The 18168-nt window shown below is 39.3% G+C and overlaps 1 long non-coding RNA gene across 1 annotated transcript in view; it reads right to left on the bottom strand.

Annotated features, from left to right (window-relative positions):
* Positions 1 to 318: 318 nt before the first annotated feature.
* Positions 319 to 18168, bottom strand: part of LOC135327502 (uncharacterized) — a 30853-nt gene continuing 13003 nt past the window's right edge. The window contains exon 2 of the long non-coding RNA XR_010387696.1: positions 319 to 600. This is a non-coding gene — a long non-coding RNA (uncharacterized LOC135327502). The remainder of the gene's footprint in view (positions 601 to 18168) is intronic.

Here is an 18168-nt window from a genome sequence, read left to right as displayed (position 1 = left end):
CTTGGTCCCAAGGCCTTTGGAGCACCTCAGTACTATAGATTCTATAACTAGAAAAAAATTAAGGCAGATTCTCCCTCTTGCTGTTGCTGGTGATCCACATCCAGAGTTCTTTGCCAAAGGATGTGCAATATGGGAAAATTCTTCATTTTTCAAGAGAAGACTGCCAGTTACTTGGATCTGACTATTTACTGTTTGTTCTGAGTGCTGCCTAGATCGTGGTGATTGCATGTACCCTGCATAATATAAACGCTAGATAAAGCAAACAATAAGCAAACATTTAAACATATCAAACAGTACATGCTCAACAGAGATTCATAATCCAATACTACAATTGGTTTATTGTCTTTTTTTTCTATAATAAACAGCAGCTTCTCTTTGAGGGGTAGATTAGCACTGTGGAGTTCACTTAGAAAGTAACACCAATGATGACAAATAATTTTAATGACAATTCTTGCTCAGATGCTCAGAGCACAGAAGTCAGTTTTTCTCGGACTGCATTAGCAGAATGTTGATGAAGATCTGGAATTCTTTAAGAAATTGAGTAGGAAAAAGTCATTCTTCAATTGCATGTCTTGCGGATTTGCTTCTGATTCCTCTGTCCTGTAATCACAAAGACATTTATTGCAAGGAGAGCCCTAGAGCAAGAACATTATTCCTAATATTCAGTATTACAAAAGAGAAGTCACAGCATAAAAGGTGGTGTGGTTCTGTTCTCTTTTTTGGCATGGATTTTGTCTCTTCCAGGTCACTCATTTGTTATTCCTTGCATGTTAATAAAGACCAAATGCTGCTGTTTTTGAGGAGCTTCTTAGTCACTTATGTGAAATACAGTGGTAGTCTCAAGCCATTTACTCCTGACAGGTGTCCACATTACAAAAACCACATATTTGGCAGCTAGAGGTCAGTCATAAAAGCTTCATGGAAGAATGAATTTGAACCTCATTTCAGGTCAGGGTCCGAGTACTTTGGTACATCAAAACACCATAGTTATCTGCTATTCTTGCTCAGAGATAATAAAAGGCTTCATTTTCAGAACAATCAAACCACTATCTTTCATAAGCACTAACACCTTGAGATCAACATACCCTTATGAGCCTTTTAGTAACTGGGACATAGAATACATTGAAACTATTAAAATAGTTCCAGACAATTAGTACTGTGAAAAAAAATCTAATGAGAATAGGTTTGTAAAGTGATTTGAAGGAGTTAAAAAGGTTGTAGATGTTTGTGCATTCTTGATGCTATCATGTTCTAATGTGATTGTGAAAAATGTTAAGATAAGGGAGGTTAAATCAGTATCAGCTTGCATGACACTGAACATAGGTTTCTGTGAACTACAGTGGTTTGTTGGCTGTATTCAGCATGGTTAGTACAGTGCTTCCTCATGCATCCCTGCCAGATTGCTAATCATTACCCAACACAGAAGTAGAAGACCAGAAGTGGTCTCTGAATTAAATTTAACTTAAATAAATGATGATTTCTAGATATTTAACAGTCTTTGTTTATGAGGGAGTTTTGTATGCTAATGCTTTCTTTGACAATCTTTTCAAGATAGCACAAGGAACAGAGAGTCAATGTTCTTGCAATCCCTATCAGACCCAAATTTTACCTGGAAAGCTGTCAAAACAAACCATCAGCCTAATACATTTCCCTTTTGAGTCACTGTCTGCATTCAGTTCTTGCACAGTCCTGGCTTTCATTTCTTTCAACTTCAGTTTCAGCCCATTACATGAGTAAGGAGGAAGAGAGCTAAATCCCATGCCCACAGTTTTCAAGCCCTTTTAACTGTATTGTAGCTGGCTTGTAGTTTCTTTTGTCACCAGGAGGCATATTTATAAATAACTAGAGTAGAATGTATGTGGTAGGGGGTAGTGCTTTTTCCAAGCTCCAGAAAAATGGGAATGAAAAGATTCCACTGTTCTGTAAAGAGAACAGTTGTTCTCCATCTTCTCTATGCAGATGGAAGCATCCTACAGACCAGATTTGGTCTGCAGACCATCAGATAGAAAGCACTGATTAGAAGTATCATTCCTCTAAGCCCTAATAAAGACTAAATAAATATATTTGTAAATTGTATTATAAATAGTCTTCTCAGGACTTTCCCCCATATTAAGGGAAAATGAGCTTTTATTTGAAAGTTATCATCAACTCCATAGAAAATCTATAAGAAACAAAAGAGAAAAAAGGTATCAAACTGAATTTAATGACAGAATGGCATTCAGTTGCATATATAACCTCTCCAAATATCTATAACCTCCAAAACAGAGTTTAGAATAGGAGACATACTATGCCATACAGCTGGTTTATTGAGCTTTTATGGGTGTGTTTAAAAAAGGATAGGAATGCTGTGAAACTCATGCTATTCTTGAAAAAATATCACGGGCAGAATATGGATAATTTGTCCAAAATTATGTAGTGATGGAAGTCATAGAATCATTATATTCATATTCAGTACATCTACTTAAGGCCATAATGAAACTGCAAAATGATCTAGACATGGTTGGATTTTAAACCCTGCATCATTGAAAGTGCCCTTGCCATCCAACCCCTATAAAAGAGCACTTGATCTAGCAGAAATAATATAGTGCTGAGAACTCTGTGGCCTATTTCAGCCTTTAATGTACCTAATAATATTTTGCAGTCATATATACTTTGGAAATAAATGGCTGGATGCTCAGAAACATGAAACTTCTTTAAACTTCCTATCCCACAGGGCCTCCTATGTAGGTAATTTTAAAGTATTGGAAAATAGCATTTCCTACCTCTCCATCTCTCCCTCTGGCTATACTGGGTTGCAGTAGGAAAGCTGACCTGAGCAGATGAACCTGAATCACAGAAATGTTGTTTAAGAGCAGCTTTTTCACAAACACCTCTTCTGAGCTGTATGAAGCTGCTTTTAGCAAATGGTCAGAATTGGGACCAGATAGTTATACTGGACCAAAGTCCATCATATTTTTCTTCCTTTAAGACAAACACCTTAGAGGTAAGGATCACGCTCAAAACAATTTCCCTATTACTAGTTGTGACCTGGAGAGAGAACTATTCATGCAACTTCTTTGGATGAGTAAGATAGGAAACATTCTCCATTTATAGTCAGTGGACAAAGACAGGCTACTCTATGGGGTAACACAGATTCATCCCACCTGATTTTAGGCACTTTATTGAATAACCCTGATCACTGGATAATTAGGCATCTCCAGAAGACAATTTGGATTGCAAGGGACTGAGCTGTCTTCTTGGAAATGTCTCTCTCCATTGATCACTTAAGGAAAATAGGGCAGCTCTGGTTTCTGATTTATCCAGCTTAATCAAGTGCCTAAATCAGATGAGACAAAATCAAGTCTAGGCCCCTAACTTGGCGATCTAAATGTCCACACTGAAAGTAAACAGGGTAAACACCTGCCATACAAGTACATGATAAACACGAGCTCCTCACATAGGAAGAAAATATCCTTATCTTATTGTCTTGGGCCATCTGCACAAGCAAGTCTTTGTAAATATTTTCAGTTAATGTATTTATCGCCTAGCTAAATAAGCAGCACTTTTTATGACTGGAATATAGCAACGAGCAACTGAAGTCTCTGTACTGTGTGTTCCTTTGTACAGGATAGTCTATTACTGCAGCAATAATACAGTTATTGAGTGAAGCAAATCAGAAACTCAGTTGTGCTGTAAATATACACAAAATTATATCAGGAACACAGGTCTTAAAATGCTTTAAAACCAGTCAGGGTGGTCATCCATTGTCATGCCACCCAAAAAGATGGTGAGATATGTGGCAATGTAAATTAGTGCTCAACTATGCAAAGCCCAGTCTTCAAGCCTGTTACCTCAGCTAATATTTCAATGAGCTACTGTAGTCACCAAATGCAAGCAGTTTAGTTCCTTTAAATAACCAGATAAGATATCTGAATCTGCATGGTCATATTTAAAATTTAGAAGCACAGTGCATCCGAATTATCTGTGGAGCCAGGCTGTAGCCAGTAACATTGCTTCAGAGGTCTAACAGAGTGATCAAGATCAGAGTATGACCTGATACAACATCCCACTGAAAGAATGCAGAACTACTAGTTTGGAAGCAATGCAAAGGAAGAATGACACTGTGCTGAACTGAGTGATAAATACATATTTTTTCATTAATGAAAACAGCCACTTTGTGAAACATCAGGAAAAATGAAGCAATGCAAGAGGGAAAGATTAAATGTCTATTTTTTTATGTGAAAGTATGTATGGCATGTTTTTGGATGACTGCAAGAATTTAAGAGCATTCTGAGTTGTGTGGCTCCAGTATCATAAGGTTGTTTTCATTCTCTTTCACAAAAGATGTAAATTTGCTCCATCTAGTTAGGAGTGTTTCTGACTCATTTCCATAAAGACCATGGCTATAATTTATGCTTTTCTCTAGGTCATTTGAAAAAATCCCAGTACTTTGGAGGTACAACACAAAGAACTTCTGTTCAGTTCCTGACTGCAGCCCAGTCCATGATAGAGAGTTGCTGCCTGTCTCTGATATCCCCTGAACCTGTCGCCTAAGAGATTTCAGGCTGAGAATGGCATCGACAAAGATCCTCTCTGAAGAAGAAAGAACCTTCTAGGTTGGCAAGGTTCTCAATGAATACTGATAGTTTGAATAAGCATATGATTCTTGTCACAGACCTTAATTATACTAAGTATAGTTTCATATGCTTCAGCATTAGTGAGGCTGCTCCACTGAGTTTCAGAGGTTTTTCAAATTACACCCAGGAGTTGAGCCTGAGGGTTTACTGGGTTTGGCTCTACATGCTCTTCACTCTTTCATATTTTCCATTTTTCATCTCTGCATATCCTAATGGCCATTCATCCACCTAGTATTGCCACTTTCACATGTCATGAAACTTGTGGTAGAATTAGTCCCTGCATATCCCTTACAGGAGAGCCAGTAACTGAGATGAACCCTGAACATAACAATGTTCAGTCATTGCTGCCTTGCCACATGTCAGGTACATACATATACATTGATTCATCCTGTGAAAATGAAATAATTACTAAAATTATGAATAATTCCACAGGGTGGAGTCGCTCCAGACAAACTCTCACACAATTGTCCCAGCCATGGTAACGAATTTTCCCCTACACAGGCAAGGCCATTCTGAAGTCACAGATGAGCATGCAGTGAACACTGAACAACAGAAACTAAAGGAGTCTGAGAGACTTCTGCCAACCCCAACATCATTCCTGAGGTGACATGGAATAAAAAGGAAGAGAGCAAGTCATGGTAAGGTCCCATACAACTGTTCCTTTTTGATGGAAAATCAGGGGGAAGGACAGCTTAAAAAATTTACAATATAGCATGCTGAATTTATGCCAGAGCAACCTGGATTACATGACTCCCGTCTTGCATTTTCACCATCCAGACAAGCTTCTTTGTTCAAAAACTTCAAAAACATGCTACCTCAAGTATGTTTATTGGTAATCAAGCTTCTATTTCACTCTGGTCAAATTCCAAACTGGATAATTACAGCTTGTCTGCTGAAAACTCCCACCATAATTTCATTTGGCTCTGCTGTTCTAAACTGCTGTGTAGAATAGCTGCACACTAAACAGCTTCCCTGTAGAAATGGGCAAAGCAATTACACATACCAGCAGAAAGGCTCCCCTGATCTGTTTTAAAGCTTGCAAAGCACTTCAGATTCCACCTGGGTGGAAGAGGGTGTCACCAACACGTACTGAAGTGCGTGTGTATACATACATAGAAATATCCTGAATGTACTGAATATACTTATACAGTATGGTCTACATTAAAGCAATGCTTTAGAAAAAAACAACACATAATTTATTTGTATTTGAATAGAGGGGAAAATCAGGAAAACATATGCTTTTCATTATTCTGTCATTGTTTTCCCTATGAAGATTCATGGTCTATGGTCTCTCTAGAAAGCCATTATTCCACCATACCCCCTCCTTATACTGACTGTGAATTTCATCCTCGTCACACACTTTCCCAAGAAATTGTCTGCACTAACCTCTGTTGATAGATGTCACAATATTTCACAGTAAAAATGCTGTAGCATGTGTTGTAAATAGCAATAAGACTATGTTTTGTGGATATTTTTCTTTTTATACTAGGCTGGGATTTCTATCAAATGAAACAGCCTGAAGTTCACTGCTCCTGTATGGCTTATCAAGCTGAAGAAGTGAACTGGATATAAATATCCCCACTGCATTTATCAAGAAGTGAAATTGAGCAATAAAGTAAATTTTGGTGATGAGAAGGTACATCTTTGATGGCCTTTAGAAACAGCAACAGCTGCAGTAAAAAGGACTCTCAATTATTCAAGACTGTTCATCCTCTGGAACCTCAACAGGAAATCTTACACTCAGATTTTACTCTTGGTTACCTGCTCCCTTGACAATATCTGTGCGCCCTGTCCACACAATGCAGTCATTCTCTTCGAGCTGATGAACTCTGGGTATATCTATGTCAAACAGCAAAGTATTTTGATTGCAACACAGGCCTTTGAACTAAAACTCCAGAGAAATGCTGGCACAGGACTAACAATACCAAGCAATTAGCTTAAGTGCTCTCCCACTGAAATGTAATAACCCTCCACAATAAACTAGCTGCTGCTCAAGAGAGCAAAGAGAAGGGGATTTCAGCAAGAAGTTGCCCGGCAGAGGTCTATGAACACCTCACTGGGGCTGACTAAATAGTCAGGTGCCACATTTGCCCCCTGGTGTCAAAGGGTTAATGAGCCCTCCCAGGTTCCCAAACAGTGGCTAAGTGCACCTTGGGAGCCTGCTGGTTTGTTGGTAGTGGGGTGTAATCTCACATTTTCCACTCTGACTAAAAATAATAGGATGCCTAGAAATATTGTGCAAAACTTGTTTGCTCATGTATTTTGCAAGTCTCTTGAAAAGACATGATAGTAAACCAAAAGACCTATCCTTTGCTGAGTGTGTGGGCATGCGGGTGTTTGTCAGAGCAGCCAGGACTCTCAGAAGCACTTCAGCTCACGGTGTGGGTCCTAAGGGAGCCTAAGACTGAAAACTCAGCCTGGGCCTCCGCAGACAGGAGAGGCTCAAAGCCCCTTACGTCTCCATGTCTGGATAGCAATCTGGCGAGCGTTCAGCCAGGAGATCCTTGGCTGCATTTTTATGCTGCTTCATCCCGCACACAGTCAAGACTTCAGATTGAAGCCTATATATTGCATAATACTACCTCTATAGTTTCTGAAGAGAGGCACCCCCAGGTGATTCAGAAATACTTTCTGGGCATGCCTGTCTCTAGTCCATTTGCTTGCGCTGAAAGAAGATCAGCAGTAATTTGAACATGCATGATGGACATTTCTTTAATTCCTTAACAATGGCAATTCTATAACTTCCCAGTAATCTGTTCCAAAGTTTACTATCCTAATAACAAATAGGACAGCAAATAGCCCAAACTGTCTCTACTAAATAACTAAGTCTTTCTAATATAAATGAAATGCATTACTGCTTGCCCCAGCCTTAGCAAAAATGGAAAACAACTGATTGGTATTTTGCTTTGTAGAAAAATCTACTGGTATCAATATATGAATAGATGGTTATCATATCCTCACAGTTTACTTTCTTCAGAACTAGAAAACAGTTCTCCCAAATTTACAGTCTAGACCATGTTTTCTAAACTTCTTTTGTAGTTCCTCTCTGAACTTTCTTTAGTTATCCTAATTTAAAGTGTGGGACCCAAACTGCACGTGCTGCCTCAGATGACAACACCTATTGTTCAAGAATAAAATACAACACCCTTATTAATTAATGCTTGCAATTACACCCTTGCTAATTACGGCTGCTCTTTCTGTCTTGTTTTTGTGAAATAACTGTTGCTCCCTAATCATAGCACTTTTTCCTTCTCTTCATTGAATTTCATTTTGCTGATTTTGGATCATGTCTCCTGTTTATCAAAGTCATCTTGAGTTTTGATCTTGTCTTCCATAGGGCCTGTAACCCTTCTCATCACATTCTCATCTATATACGTTTCATCTCTACTTCATCAGTTACTGCTGATGAAAGTAGAAGACAGTACTAGAACTAGAAAAATTATTGCCTTCCAGCTTGAGAAGGAATCATTGATATCTTCTCTGAATGCAGTTTTTCAGCCCGTTACGTAACTCTGTCTCCATCCTGTTTCCCTGGATGGTCAGTCACATGATTCTGTACCAAAGCTTATTCTAAGATCAAGACATAGTATATAATTCCTATTTCCCTTTATGTACTAAGCTCGTTAGCCTGTCAAGGAAAGAAATCTGATTGATTTGACATTATTTGATTGTTGATAAACACATATTGGCAGTTTCTTACAAATCTAGGCACCCCCAAACTATTGTTTAAAAACTTGTTTCAGTATCTTTCTGGTACACTACTTTATAAATATTATTTTAAACACATTCTTTCCCTATTCACTGTCCTTAGCTTTTCTTTGTTTCATAGCCAATAATTATTTGTGGTCACAAGTAGGTTTTTTTCCTGTGGTAGAGACAAAGAAAAGCACTGAATGTTTCAGTCTTTCTCCTATTTTGTCTATTAGTTGCTTACTTCCCCTTAAATAATGGAACTACATCTTCATTAATCATCCTCTTCCTTCTAAGTATATTGATTAATAAAGCTGTGGCTGCATAAGAACTTTCTCACGACAATAAATGTTCTGTATTTCTTGGCATTCTGTAAAACTTTAAATTGCTCAAAGCAGAATTTTTCAACCATTGTGCATTCACCTTGTAGTTCAGATGAAATTACCATATATCTCAAGTTTGCTTATGAGAATGTCATGTGGGGCTGTATGAAAAGCTATAATAAAATCAAGATAGTATATAGCTCCAACTGCTCCTGCTTTAAAGGATTTTTTTTGTCTTTGTCTACAACAAAAGACTACAATGATGCATTGCAGATGTACACCTAAAATGAAGTATCCAAAAAGGGAGCAGTGTTTTTAAAGTGATGCCAGAGAGGCCTACAAGAAACCCTGAAACACAGTGATCCTCCATAACTTCTACCTCTTATCCAAAGTGCAGTAGAAATGCTCAGAGCCTTTGCATTCCTCCATGGTTATGCAAATATAATTCTGCATTTTAGTTTATGTATTAGTTTGGGTGTTATTAATCATAAGCAACTCCCTTCAAATTAAAAAGACACAGATAAAGAGAGACACAGCGAAGCTGGGCTGAATGTGCTGCCACCTTCACACTTGTGACTTTGCCAATAAGCCTCCTTCCTGACTGACAGCAACCCTGCTATGCAGAACTGGGATTGCACAATATTGAACTATACATCAGAATATGTCCCATCTGGCTCTTGTGAGGCCTCTAATTACCTAGTCTCAGATATTAGCATATCTATTCACACTGGTTTTTGGCCCCCTCCACTGTGCTGTTATTCATAATGACACTGGGGTAAGGAAGCAGCTGGAGAACAGAAGCACAGGGAAAAAATGCAACGTGTCCAAAGTCATGTTGTCTGAGGTTGCGTGGGAATACAGTGCAGGCTGGCGTTGTAATGCACTCAGCCACAGCACCAAAATTTTTCCAAATGACCCAGCTAGTTTCAGCACTTACTCCTGTCCCTAATTCATGTCCAGCAATTAAGCTTGAAAGTTTACTGACTCTGGCTGAAGCTGAGACTAGTTTCCTAACTCTTTCAGGTCAGTGTTTACATCTTTCCTCCTCAGTCTAAACACCAAGTTTTGCTCCATGAAATTGTTCTTTAAACTGAATATATATGAAACTGCCTGCAGCTGTGTTTATTTTCCATTCCTGATTTCTCTGCTCTTCTTACAGTTTTTGCTTTATTGGTTGTGCTTCACTATTTTCCTAGTCTATTCGCATCCCTGCAATTGAATAATTACCCTTTCTTCGTCCTCCAAATTCTCTTCCTTAATATCCCTGTAAACCTTACCTCTCCGAACAATCACTTATCTTTTCCTCTCTCTGCTGTTCTGTTGTCTTCTCTTTCGCCTTATATTTATTTGCTTTGGCTTATTTTCTTTTTACATTTCAAATTCTTCAAGCAAGGACAATGCCTGCATTTGTCAAATACATCATAATTCTATGATGCCACATAAGAAAGAGGAATAGAAAGTTGTTTTTACAGTCAAAATAAGCACACATGTTCCTTAACTATGTTGCTATAAAGGAGTAACAAATAGACATTATGGCAAGACGCTATGAACACTGCACCTAAGTAGTTCAGCTTTTCCTTCCCCTGGTTAAGCACACAGTGGAACTGCCAGGAGAACTGTCTGCTAGGAAGGCAGAGGGAGGGCAATGCCTTCGGGAGGCAGAGATCTATCCTCACTGGCATATGATTTGGCTGAAAACCAAGCTGAAAAAATTGCTGTTTTGGGTTATGTTATTTTATTTTACTGTACTGTTATCATGCTAACCTTTGGAGGAGCAAGGAAACAGCTGCTGACTGCTACATTTTGTTTGCCGTTTCCATTCCATGTAAGCTTGTCTTCCAGGCAGAGAACTCGCGGTGGTCTGCACTTGCAACTTTCTCATGTGAAAAGCTACTCTTATTCAAAGCAGTATAGGTGGTTGGGATTTTGAAGCTGGTTATCTCTTGAGAGAGGAATTTATTAATATTAATCCATGAGACATTTCTTCCAATATGCAGTCTTCAACATCAAAAACAAACAGAACTCTCTTATAGTCAATAATTTTTTGTCAGGAGAATAAAGAAGACTTGAAATTCTGGGAAGTGAAAGCTTTCTGGCTGGTTGACCACATGCATATTTTGAATGCCATTGTATCTCAAACTCCTGCATAAGCAAATCACAATTATTTCCCCTGAATATTAATCTATTTAATTTTTTTTGACAATAATTCAATGCTTTTTACTTCACTCTAGATAATCCTTGATTTAGCTTCTATGAGATCATCCTTGAAACAGTGGTTGTCTGCAGTTGTAAAATTATCATATATTCTAAATGTCAGCTCTGCTGAAATAGTGCAATTAGATCATGACTGAAGTGGCTTTCTCAAAACCTAAAAGTCTCTGTCCAAGAAATTCATCTCACTTCTTCCACACTAATCAAGAACTCTGAGGTAGGATAAAACAGTACTGTGTAATGGACAGATTTGTGAGCACTACAAGGCTAACTCTAAAGGAACATGCAAAATACAGTTTTGAGTTGCAGAAACAATTGTTATTCAAAATTTCACTGTAAGGGCTGATCCTCCATAAAGCAAACAAAAATATCTCCAGGCAGAAGATTCAAGTCCCTGATATTTTTTAACAACAATCTGATGAAGCAAAATATTAAGGGCAGATCTGTGAATCTTCCTGTGAAATCCACAGGAATTAAAGCGCCTGTTTGCCTGAAGGAGAACTAAGTGAAAACTCAATTGCTAGTCACACTACAGGACAACTGGAGCCTTGATCATGTGCTTTTTAACTGCCTGTTTGGGACCCTTGTTCACTCACAAATCCAGTTTCAGATATCTTAAGTGCTAGATCAAAAACACTGAAGCCACATAATGCAGATGTCTGGATCAGAGAAATGTTATTCAGCAGGCTCTTAATCAACTCAGAAAAAAAAAAGGTTTTGTAACAGTAGATACTGTTAGCCAGATATCATGTGTGTGTGCTGCAGTCTTTGGCCTTTCCACTGCTAGTCAACAGGCAATTTCTCCAGTCCTTCCTTCTTACTTTAGCCAAAGGTCATTTTCCCCATCTGATCCTTGTTTCCTTTAAATGCAAGTTCAGGATCTGTCTCCCCTGTCTCTTTGGATATTTGCTATAACTGGAAACTTCTTAAATATTATGTATCACATCATACCTCTGTATTGGATTTTGCTTTTGCTATGAAGTCCAGAACCCGATGGGAAAATACAGCACCATCAGCCATAGCTGGAGGCATATGCTTTGCCACTGACAACGAGCTTGTTGTTTGCATACTGGTTCTGCCCATCACAATCCAATCTGGAGTCAGGTGGAGGTACTGGATCTTCCAGGTTTCTAGGGAAGAAGCTACTATGGTGATGCACGGTGATGGAGGTCTACCATGCCACCACCATGCAGGTGAGGGGGCATGCAGAACAGGGCAAAGCAATGACTGAAGACAAGCAAGACACTTCAATTCTGCCTTGCTGTGACAAGCTTGACTGAATCCTAGTGGGACGAAGACTAATGATTATTCCTATTTTCCGTAGTACCAACAGAGTTAATGTGCAGAGCATCTTGGCATCCCCTTTGCACAAAGCTAGTTTGCCTCCACTAGAAAAGAAAGGGAATCCGAGAACAATTATCAGTACACTATGGGAGAGCAGGTGCCCATGGAGAAGAAGTGACATTTCAGTTCAACATTTTCACTTCACAGGCACATCCAGAATGATTCCACAACCAAGAGACAAAGCGGTCTGGCAACAGGCCTGCTAGAAAGCTCACTCTGGATCCTTTACACTTTTTTTCTGTGTTGAGTCCTAAGCACTTTGCCTAAAGGGCTGTCTCAGTAACAACCATTCTCCTCCCTACCCTAGCCTGGCAGCCTGCAGGCTGCAGGGCATGTCCCACCCTGGTCTTATCCAAGAAGCTCCCTTCAGCCACGTGACTTTGTGTAAGAATAGAGACGGGGAAAGTACACACATCTGTTCTGAATTGCCAAGATCTTTAGTTGTGTCTACACTACAAAGTAAGGCTGAATGCTGGTAGTTCAAGAGTTTTGTCTGTTCAGAAACAGCAGCTGGGCCCTTAATCCCTATATGGGCTGCTATACAATTTAAGAGCATAAATGTCATGGTCCTGTTGCCATGCCCTTTAGAATCAATAGCTGCAAATCTGACTATAGGAGTTATTCCTCCTGAGCTGCAAAGAGATGGTATTTTGGCCTTGTGATATTCTGTGGATTCATTTCTAAGCCAACAGAGGATGTTTTTGTGAAATCACAGCTATAAAAAAAAAGTTTGAAAAGCAAGGTGTTGTGACCCATGAATGCTTTTATTTTCTTAAGTAGTATGTTGGTATTTGCAACGTGGTAAGATTGGAATATTTAGTCACAGTTGGAAGGAAATGTAAAATCTTATGGTTACCATATTAAATAAGCCACACTGGTACGTTTTGCCTAGCTACAGGTGCAGCTCCCATCATCATGGATGCATGCAACAAAGACAGCCCATTCCGTTGTGAGTTATTTCAAACAGGCCTGGGTGCCCAGCTTGGGACTCTTCAGCCAAACTGTTGAAGCACCAAGGGCTCTGTAGCAGTCCAGGATTGACCAGCGCTTTCTCATTAGGGCATACAAACAGTAAAGCATTGCAAACCAGCAGCTGTTTTGAGGATGTAGTTGATAATGGTGATTTAAGGCAGCACAGGAAGCCGTGGCACAGCGTGGACCTGCTTTTCAACCTCGTGAGTTCTCTCTGTATTGCCAGGTTACTGTCTAGTACAAATTTGATGAAAGTGTGTACTATCAAAGACCTTTTTTTTAATTATTTTTTACATTTCCTCAATTCTTAGCATTTTGATTCACAGTATTGCAATACTGTAGCCTTTGACACTTCGATAGTTTAATAAAAACATAAATTTATCAGTGCCTTCTTCTATTTATCAGGCTGGTATCATAAAGTCTTAGCTGAACTACAACTAAATAATCTAGCTATCACACGTAAAACTAAATAGAAGCAGAAGGAAGAACTTCAGTACGTGTGTTCAAGCTCCATTTTTACTGGAGCCAGTGATGTTTATAAAGAGTAGATTTTCTTTTGAATTTACTAAAGTAAAAGCATCCAAAGGATTGCTCAGAGTGCATTTCAAATGATCTAAAATTACAAAGATTCTACAGAAGTAGGCAGCGTCAGAAAGCTACTTCTGAAAAAAAATCTAAAGGATTCCAACAAATCTAACAGAAATGAGACCTTCTTGTTGACCTGGAGTTTAACAGACTTTTTCTCTTGCTGCCTTTGTGAAATGCTTTCTTCAGGGAGGAAAAAAAAAAAGGAGTGATGTAGGGAGGGAGAGAGAGAGGAAAAAAACAGCCTTAATGAAAGAGATTGCCAATATTTCTTGGAATTGGTACTTGTACGTCCAGACTAAAGTGACGATGTTCTATGAATGGCAAGATCACTTTGAAAAGGTTTATTATTCAATAATGACAATACTGGTAGAAAACTAACAGCACTGCCTTACTATTTTATGTTAGAAGAGCTCTCTATGATCTAAATCTTCTTTCTAGGACTGATTTCATCTGCTAATCTATGTATTATTGTGTGAGAACATGTAGGAATGTCTAACTTCGTGTGTTATTTCTGTAGCTAATCAAAAATTAGCTGGAATCTGGCTGCCTCAGGGGACTGGCTATAGATTTCTTGCAGCTGTCAGTGGTTTAAATTCAACCCAGGAGGTAGGGACTGATCCAAATGCTATTGAATAGCTACCCTCTCCTAGCCTAGGGAAGGTGTCATGTTTTAGAGTCAAAAGCAAGCACAGCTCCAGTGCAGCTTCCTTTTTATCCAGAGGCCAGGTGCACACTCAGTGAGGATGTTCACATAAAATATTTGTTTCGGACCATTTCTGCTAGTGATTGAAAGTGATGACTATCATCCAAGAGTAATCAGGTCTGTCTATGAAGTGAACTGATTTCATTCTAGTTCCTAAAGGGCAGAAACCAAAGTGATAAAGAGGACACTGAAATATCCTCTCAGCCCTGCAGGCAATTCTTGCCTGATGAAACAGAGACTGAAAGGACAAGGTAGTATGAAGTGGTTCAAAATGCTGTTGTGCCTGTTCAAACAGCGGGTTAAAAATCTTCCTTCCCAAGGCTTCAAGTGCATCTTTTTCTCATCACAAATCTTTTTTTAAGTTAGTGACTGGGTGATAATGAATGCTATCCATTTACTGCTTTTGCTGAATATATTGGTTAATTGTGCGCAACACTTTAAAGATAAAACACTGTGTTGTTAATAAGCACAAGTCTAATGATTCTCTCATGTTTTTTAGCACTCTTCTTACTTTGTGCAAGGTGTAAATACCTTGTTGGAGCTAGGCTGGCCAGGCTGCCCTGCTGCATGGGCCACATGCTGATTTCAGCTGAAGGCTTTCACAGGAATTGTTCCAGGGCTGTTCCCCTCCATTGCCACCACTTCGCACTGTCTCCTGCTGTTGTTTCTTTGCTTGGTTGTTCGGGGCCAGGGTAAGGGAATTTCAATGACTGCTGGTGAATAGGGCCCTTCCTCTACAGCAGGCTGTCATTTCCCTCTGCCTAATACACAAAGAAGCTAGCCAACAGGAGCACAACTGCTTTCACTGGCTGTTAACAGCCTTTGAGTGGAACAAAATGATGCAAGGAGAAGAAACACTAATTTCCTCTTCACTTTGCCTTAGAGTAACATTAGGGGGCAATTTGCTTGGAGCAAAGAAAGAACCTTCCTTTTCCTGGCCACAGGAGTGTGACAGAAGAGCTGCCGAAATCAGCTGTTAGCACAGATTGATATGTTTTTCACGCGTAAAAAAACCTTTCATTTAGTTTTCTGTCGTGGACTTTTACAGTATACATTTTGGAAGGACAGTGAATATTCCTTTCACACATAATTGCACATGTACTCCACGTTGAAGGTATTCGTAATACAGCACAACACAATGTGAAAACAAAGAGACAGTGTGAAAACTTAACTGCTAACATTAGCTGTCAGCATGAATTAAACCTTCTATAACATATCCATGTCTCCCTCACCTGAGTTAAAGGAGCTGCCCTGTTAGCTGATAGAAACACTGAGCTCCTGGGAACTGACCCTGCCAACACTTACACATATGCTTCGTCTTAAACCCATGAAAATACTCCCATTTGGGCTATCAAAATGCATAGAGTTATAACATGCTGTAAGTGCTGGTGAGATCAAGACCTGAATACAGTCCTATACCAGCCACCAAAGGAGACAAAACATGCACAGTTCTCATTGGGTCAGATATCTCAAACCTTTCAGAAAGAAACAAGATTTTGGTTTTAATCTGTTGTGGATAGTAAAAGCAAAGCAAAATCTCTCCTTCATCCTGTGTAATACACACAACAGTCATCCCACTTACCTGGATAGTTCATGCAGAAAGGAGGTTAATAAAATTACCAAATTCAGTCAGCTTTGTAACTGATCCTTTGGCTCCTTCTCAATGTCTAATGCTCTGAGGACATCCATTTGAACCCTTTCCCATGACTGAAACATACCTAAATCTCTCTCCCATTACAGTTCTTTGATGGTTAATAACCTCACTGGGATCACATTTTTCCTTTAGGAGGACATTAATTTGGGCTTCTTCTACCTGAATACCTATTTTCACAAAATTTACTATCTATGAAATCTGAAATTACCTCATACTTCCAAATTAGTGTGGCAGAACAGATAAAAATCCAGACCATCATTACATAAGCCTTATTTCCTTAGGAACCCAAGGGAAAAATAGGAATGCATGTCTATAAAACCACAAAAACTGCTAAAAGATTCAGGAGAAGATACAGTAGGTGGAGTTATTTTTCTTTCTCTCCTTCCCCGCCAAACTAGATTCAAATGTGCTCTGCAGCGTTACTTAACATAAGCTCAGTGCTATGCTGCACAGGAGGAGCCATCTTGAATATGAAGCCATAACATGCAGGAGTCTCACATCTGCTGAAATTTCATCAAACTATCCCTTTCTGAGGTCAATGCTTTCCCCTTCTCCATCTGCTACAGTTTTGGAGATTTATTGAATAAATAAGGCAAAAGTTCTAAACACTGAGCAAATCTACTTTAAAAGTTATATTTAACACAAATCTGATATGTTGGGAGACCTACAACATACATGTGTGCACTGCGATTGCCATTAAGTATCAACATTTGCCAATAGTTACGACTTCTAAAATTAAAAGAATGTATTTGCCAAACGTTTGGTTGTTTATTTTATACAAATGATGGTTTCTATTCTGATAGAAGCCCAGAACAAAATTTCCTGAGTATCAGAAATTAAACATTTGAGAGAGATTCTACTGTCTGATATAGCCACATTCAGCTCTCAGTCATGTAATATTGCTTAGCTAATATCATGCTTGCCATTGTTGTAGGAAGCCTAACAGGATCCCAACATGGAAAACTGAAATGAGGCTTTAAAATTTGTCTCTTACGAGTGCCCTGCTTGTCAATTAGAAGTCTCTTGCCATTTCTCATGTTCCATTATTTCCAGTTTCTGCTGACCTGCCTGCTGCCTCCATCCTTCCTCAAGTCATGGAAACAAGGGAGGTGAATGGAAGTAGGTGTCCCCACACATGGCACTGTTACACGCTACCATAGCCAGCATGCAGAAAGCTTAACATGGGAAATTTTCCGATGTATTATTGACCCTTGCTCTGGGACTGGACTGTGGGGGACTCTAACCAAAAATATAAAAACAGACAATCAAAGATAGAAAGATAGATTTTCTTGGAGGAAAGTAAGAATTAAAATTGCATTGCCTTTTTTGAAATATTCTGGTTCGTAGCCTTCCCCTCTACTTCAAGCACAGAGAGGCTAGAGGGTGGGAAGCTACAGCTTCAGAGGGATGTAGGATTTGAAGCTCAAGTGCTGCTAATGAAATACAGATTGAAGAAGAGACAAACACAAATGAAGCATTGGGTAGCAGCTTCCTGTGACTTCTTTTATGCTCTAACAGCAAGAAGGGATCTGATCTAGTGGTTGACATAATGGTCTGCAGCCAAAGCAATAGTTCCACTTCTCCCTCTGCATCCAGCTCCTGGCCTCATGCCACTGCCGGCCCTGTTCTGACCTCATGGTGAACCAGCTCTGGGAGCAATACTGGCAAGCATTCTGAAAGCAGAAAAAAAAGAAAACAAACTTTTCCTTGTCATTTTCTGATGGTTAGCTCCCAAAACAGGCTCACTATGGGATCAGAGGTGTACCAGAGCTGGACCAAGAGATGCTGGGGAATTACGTGATCAGGAGCAGGGAAGGGGATGGGAGAGGATGGTCGGCCACTGAAGGAGAAGCTTAGATCAGCTTAACTGTTATGTAAAACCCTACCTGAAGAAATTAATTATCAAAGACATCCTGAGAGGTGAAGGAGAGCGTAACAGGGAACAAGTTGTTCATTAGTCAGTATTTGCTACTCTCAGTGTTCATGAGCTCACCTGCAGGTAGAAAGTGCCACCAGGAGAAAAGCCAAAGGTAGTTGCAGTGTAGGTAAAGTGAAGATTTTGGAGGT

This window comes from Dromaius novaehollandiae, chromosome 1 (assembly GCF_036370855.1).
Source record: "Dromaius novaehollandiae isolate bDroNov1 chromosome 1, bDroNov1.hap1, whole genome shotgun sequence".
Lineage (NCBI taxonomy): Eukaryota > Metazoa > Chordata > Aves > Casuariiformes > Dromaiidae > Dromaius > Dromaius novaehollandiae.
The sequence above is the reverse complement of the archived record's forward strand: the minus strand, read 5'-3'. Positions and strand labels throughout refer to the sequence as shown.